The sequence below is a fragment of the Triticum dicoccoides genome, chromosome 1B (genome assembly GCF_002162155.2).
Source record: "Triticum dicoccoides isolate Atlit2015 ecotype Zavitan chromosome 1B, WEW_v2.0, whole genome shotgun sequence".
NCBI lineage: Eukaryota > Viridiplantae > Streptophyta > Magnoliopsida > Poales > Poaceae > Triticum > Triticum dicoccoides.
Genome location: NC_041381.1, coordinates 282,323,234 through 282,330,201, shown reverse-complemented (window position 1 = coordinate 282,330,201; position 6,968 = coordinate 282,323,234).

The following is a 6,968-nucleotide window of genomic DNA, read 5'->3' as shown; positions in this document are numbered from 1 at the left end:
TTTGAGAATACTATATTCTCCAAAGTTGAATTTGCGTAGTGGATACCACCAAATTCATATGAAATTGGGGGATGAATGGAAAACAACATTTAAAACTAAGTTTGAATTATATGGGTGTTTAGTCATGCCTTTTGGGTTAACTAATGCACCTAGTTCTTTCATGAGATTAATGAACAAAGTTTTACGTGCTTTCATTGGATGGTTTGTGGTAGTCTATTCTGATGATATACTGATTTATAGCAGATCTTTCGAGGAACATTTGGAACATTTATGTGCTGTTTTTATTGCTTTATGTAATGCATGTTTGTTTGGTAACCTTGGAAAGTGTACCTTTTGCACCGACCGAGTATCTTTTCTTGGCTATGTTGTTACTGCACAGGGAATTGAATTTGATAAAGCCAAGATTGAAGCTCTTGAGAGTTGGCCGCAGCCCAAAATGGTCACACAAGTGAGGACTTTTATTGGCCTCGCTGGATTCTGATCCAGAGCATCCTACGGGCATCACCATGTCAAGAGTCCGTTTGGCAAGTTACATGTGCGACCTCTACTTCTCATACATAAAGGTGAATCTTCTCCTTTACACGTGTTCACTTGACCCCTTCGAGGATGGTATACTACTTGACACCCCTCTCGTGTGCATGCATAAGTATTGTTGAAACGCTATGGACGACGATGAGGAGTTCAAGCGCCAAGGAACAACTACACCATCCGCGAGGGAAGCATGGAAGAGAAGATGGAAGAAGACGGAGCTGCGGAGTCTACAGCGGCCGGACGTCTGATGTGCCACCGGACGTCCGGCACTCTGCAACGCTTGGACGACCGACGTCCAACGGACGTCCGACACGATCACGCTAGGACCAGCCAGGAGATCTACAGTGGTCGGACGACCGACGTCCTCCGGACGACCGACAAGTCCCAGCGCACGGATGACCGACGCCGACCGGACGACTAGTGCCACCAGTCCAGAGAAGAAACGTCGGAAGTCCAACGCCCTCCGGACGTCCGCACCCCCGCGAGCGACCGGACGTCCGACCTCGACCGGATGTCCGACCTCGACCGGACGTCCGACACTGCCTGTGCGCAGCCGCGCCTTTGGCCTTGTATCCCTATCTCACTTACCCCTTCGTGGCTTAGACTATAAATAGACCTCCCCCTCATCCTTTCTAGGGTAAGCAAATATGATGGCTCATTCTTAGGTGAGCTTTGCTCCTTCCTCCTTCTCTTGAGAGAGAGAGAGAGATACCACTCCCATGGAGTTCAAGACCTTGTTGTGAGAAGATCCTGCGGGATATCATCAAGACCCCCTCACGGGCGGATCCCATCAAGACATCCTCTTGGAGATGAACCTTACCTTGTATCTTTCCCTTTGTTGTTCGTGTACCTTGTGATCTTGTGTGTTTAATTGTCTAGTGGATGTGTGATTGGACTTGTTCTTGAGTGTTTCCCCTTGTGATTTCTCTCCGTTCTTCCCTGTGTTCTTCATGTTCCTCGTAGGGATCCGCTCCAATTGTGAATGATCGGCCTCTAGGTTTCTACCCTACATCATCTTGGATCAGAGCCAGCTTGCTCATGATCTTGGTATCATGAGCCACATTGATCACGTTTTCGGAGCCCCTGCCCCGTGTTTTCTAGCTTGATTTTGTTGTGTTCTTCCCCAATTTTGAAAATCCCCACCAAAAATAGCCCCAATTTTTTTGTGATTTGTTGGTTTGATGATATTTTGTTGATTTTGATCCATGGATTTGCTTGGTTTCAAGTGGATCTAGAATTTCCCCGAGTTTCTCCATCTTTCATCCACAAAATCTCATCAATTTTGACCCCAAAATCCCCAATTTCTGCCCAAAATCGCATCCCGAAATTCTTATCTCGCCTTTACACCGGCCCACCGGACGACCGACGTTTTTTCGGACGTCCGGACACCCCCAGAACCATCGGATGGCCGACCATCACCGGACGTCGGACACCCCCGATCCAGTACCAAAACAGCGGGTTTCCGGCCATTTCCGGACGTCCATCCCGCGCTCCAGCCATCGGTCGTCCGACCATCATTGGACGTCCAACCCCTGCGAAAACTGACTTTGGCTGATTTTTGTTTCGGCCATAACTAATTCATCCGAACTCCGATTTTGACGTTCTTTAGCTCGTTTTGAAGCTCTTGACAACCCCCATCCCACAAAAATACCACCAACATCATTTGACTCCATCAAATGATAGAGGCGGAGGTATCCCGATCTTTCGATGAGATGATAACTATCGGTTTGGTGAAGATAACTTTGACGATCCGACTACAAACGTGCACGACGTTGCGCCTTAGCAATCGCTAAACCAACTCCGAGAGGTTATTGACCACGCCGGAGCACAATCAACATGACCACGAAGGTCTATTCCTGCAAGCAATCGAACAACAAGCAAGAATATGATAAAAGCAATCTGAATATTGTGAGTATATATGAAGTATTGATAAAGGTGGGGATCCGTAAGCGGTCTTGGTCTGGTCGTTGGACACAAACGAAGTACACGAAGTTGCAATGGCTAACTTTTAACTAAACAAATCCCCAGGAAAAAGCTACTAGATGGATCTACTTATATAGGAGCAAGGGGTGGCGGCCAAGGAGGTGGGAGAACGACCCAAGGCAGCCTAAAACCAACCCTAGGTCGTACAAGGCTCATGGGCCCAAGTGGAGGTGACGTAACACCTTTGGACTTGTAGTTTGACTCGGAATCTGCTGCAGCGTCAGATTGTTTCATCCATAACTCACCGCTCCGGATGGATTTTAAGGTGATTCCAATTGGGTTCGAAAGATCACGAAATCTACTTTCCAACAAAAAAGAATCACCCAATTCGGAGTCCGGATGATAGAGTTCTTGGCATTTTGAATCAGGTGTGTTTGTGCAGTCCGAATCTGAGTTCAGAACGTGAGAAACTTGGACTCTATCTTCCCTTGGGCCAAAAGTGACGTGAGAGAACTTTTTGAACAGCAAGTAAACATCTCTTTCTCCCTTATCTTCATATGTGTATTGTACAAATGTCCCATACACCTGCAATTAGACATGGCACAAAAGTTTGTGAAGTATTTTTTTCCTGGCTAACATAAATAAATTACTGCATAGTTTGCATTAGAAATGACCTCACAAATATACATGTATGCAGTATATTTGGTCATATCCAAGGTAGTCATGTCCTCATCATCCTCCCCTTCTTGAAAACAAAGCCGTCCTCGGCGTTGCTTAATCTGAAATGTGGCTAACAAAAGAGACAAGGTGTACATGTTGTATATGTATATGTCATCCATTTTTACTTCCCTTCATTTTTGCACATATGACACATGTATACATGAGTAACTTTCATAGATCATAAAATATCAAGCCAAAATATTATCATAAGTATAGGGCATGAAAATATTGCAACTCAGTTTGCACATATAAGTGAAGCTCTTATTCATATCAAAAGATTGACAATATTCATCATTAAACCATCCCAACATTGGTGAATAAACATTACTTGCATCAAATTTACATGCTACAACATGCTTAAATAAGAAAACATGCAATAAGTCATTCAACACAGAATCATCACCAAGATTAGAGGTCATATCAAAATGATTAAACATTGATTCTTTTGCATCAACAGTTAATTCAATGGGTGCACTCAAAATTGTTGGTATTTCAGTTGTTTGATCACATGACGCATTCATGACAGTATCAAGATTCTCTAAAATAGGTGTTGTGCTCAAATCACCAGGTAACTCAACACATGATGCATTCAAGTTAACTAGGGATGCATCATTCTCATGTGAAGTTATATCATCAATACCTTTATTGTTACCTTGTCGCAAAGACGTAGCTGATGTAGGTACGGACGTAGACAATGCACCATACTCTTGAGATGATGTCGCGCTCACAATCCGAGGTGGGTCTGCTCTAGTAGGTGCAACGGTGGAGGAACCAACCGACGGTGGTGAGCATGAACTGGAATAGTAGTTGTTGTAGTCACCCAATGGATCCTCCTGTAACTGTCTCTCAAAGGTACAAGCACGAACATACATACCAGTAATGCAACAAGGCATATACTGAAATCTTGCCTGAATATCATGGTTCAAACCACCAAAAAATCTATTCATTGTATCATCCTCCGATTCTTCTATGTCACAATGATGCATATAAGATTTGAACTCTTGGTAGTAAGCATGCACAGTGTTGTTGCCTTGTTTAAATTGTTCAAATTTGCGAAGCAATTCACGATGATAGTAAGGAGGGAAAAAAATATTATCTCATTACATCTTTCAAATCTTTCCAAGTTGTGGGTTGGTTATCAATGTTTTTCTTACAATGCACACTCCACCAAACAGTAGCAAAACCAGTAAATACTCTAGTGGCAGCTCGTACTCGCTCAAGTTCAGAAAAGTCATGGTTACTAAAAACTTGTTCTACTTCTAACTCCCAAGCTAGATAAATAGCAGGATTAAATCTACCCTCAAATGACGGTAAAGAGATAACCTGACCATGTGCTTGTGTGTGTTGTCCCAACTCTCGTGATGGTGAAGATGTGTCCGTCGTCCAAGAACTTCTATCTCCGGAACCTGTCATGATTAGTAGAAACAAGAAACAAAATTCGAGAATAATGTTCCTATGAACTACTAGGATGTGGTTGTAAAGTGCTCACAGTATAGCAAATATCAATATCTTACAAGTTCTTACCATGCGGCAGGTGGTGACAGGCAACCAGCGGTGTCAAGTAACTCTGAAGATAGTCTAAAGCGATTGCCAGGGGAACGTACGTATACATGGTGTAGAAATATGTGGAGCTGGGTTGGCTATATATGGTAGCAAAAGATTAGCAATAATCAATTCAAAGATGCAATTTTGAATAAACGCTCAAGACGGTACTATGCTGGTCCTAGGCTAGACCGGACTAGAGACGCGAGCCTAGAACACTAATGAGGTCACGGCGTAGCACAACTAGCATCAATGAAGGATACTAAGTAGCTCTTGACAGCAAGGTATAAGTGAAGATCACAACGGCAGTGAAGATAATGATGAAAAACAACTGCCAAGCAGGATATACAACAACTCTCTCTCCAACTTTCCTCTTGAAAAGTTTGAGCCAATTGTCTGATAAATTCTTTCAAAGAATGCTATTAACTCAAGCTTTCCAATGCAAAAAGAATCACTCAATTTCGAGTTGATATGAGGAGTCAAAGAATTCTAAAAGTGGCCTGAATAATTGGAACAAGCTGTGTTCATGAACTTCGGAGGGCAAAAAGACCCATTTAGAAGCCGATTTTGAGGTGTCAAATATTGAACTAGCTTCTGCAATTATTTAGATGCGGCTCGTCGCTAGCTTCAATTTGAGTACTCACGGAGCCAAAACGACTTCGTATGAGGAAGATACACCTGTTTTACTGAACAGTGTGCAAAACAGATTCCAATCCGAATTCAGGTACGAGATTGATTCTAGATAGATCCGGGTTTTTTTTATTCTCTCTTTTTTTCTCACGCTTTTTTTTCTTTTTCTTCTCTCTCTTTTTCTTATTTTTCTTTCCTTTTTTCTCTCTTTTTTTTCTCTATCTTCTTTTTCTCCCTGTTTCCAAGAAAAACTAGATAAGATGAAGATTGGATCAGACGAAGATGTGAGTGACCTCAACTATGATTATGACAATGAACAGTGCGTAGCACGTGGTGGAAATTGGTGGATGGGATGGTGGACAGCGGATGGGATAATGATGCAGCGTTGGCGTGACTAATGTGAACAGAACTCAAAACTCTAAAGGAACTAGACACTAAGACCAGAAACTCGACACGGTGATGCAACCGATAATTCAATAATCCAAACAATGAAAAGAAAATCGCAAAGGCTCAGTCTGGCTAGGACAAAGGATGAATAGATCTAAATTTTGTTTTGTGGCTTTTTCTTGGACAATAGGTAAGAAAATAAATCTAATCTAGGAAAAACTGGAAATTCTCACCGAGCAACCTGAAAACTGATACCACTTGATAGAGGCGGAGGTGTCCCGATCTTTCGATGAGATGATAACTATCGATTTGGTGAAGATGACTTTGACGATCCGACTACAAACGTGCACGACGTTGCGCCTTAGCAATCGCTAAACCAACTCCGAGAGGTTATTGACCAAGCCGGAGCACAATCAACCTGACCACGAAGGTCTATTCCTGCAAGCAATCGAACAACAAGCAAGAATATGATAAAAGCAATCTGAATATTTTGAGTATATATGAAGTATTAATAAAGGTGGGGATCCATAAGCGGTCTTGGTCTGGTCGTTGGACACAAACGAAGTACACGAAGTTGCAATGGCTAACTTTTAACTAAACAAATCCCCAGGAAAAAGCTACTAGATGGATCTACTTATATAGGAGCAAGGGGTGGCAGCCAAGGAGGTGGGAGAACGACCCAAGGCAGCCTAAAACCAACCCTAGGTCGTACAAGGCTCATGGGCCCAAGTGGAGGTGACGTAACACCTTTGGACTTGTAGTTTGACTCGGATTCTGCTGCAGCGTCAGATTGTTTCGTCCATAACTCAACGCTCCGGACGGATTTTAAGGTGATTCCAATTGGGTTGGAAAGAGCGTGAAAGAATCACCCAATTCGGAGTCCGGATGAAAGAGTTCTTGGCGTTTCGAATCAGGTGTGTCTGTGCAGTCCGAATCTGAGTCCAGAACGTGAGAGACTTGGACTCTATCTTCTCTTGGGCCAAAAGTGACGTGAGAGAACTTTTTGAACAGCAAGTAAACATCTCTTTCTCCCTTATATTCATATGTGTATTGTAAAAATGTCCCATACACCTGCAATTAGACATGGGACAAAAGTTTGTGAAGTATTTTTGTCCTGGATGACATAAATGAATTATTGCATAGTTTGCATTAGAAATCACCTCTCAAATATACATGTATGCAGTATATTTGGTCATATCCAAGGTAGTCATGTCCTCATCATCAAATGTTGTGAA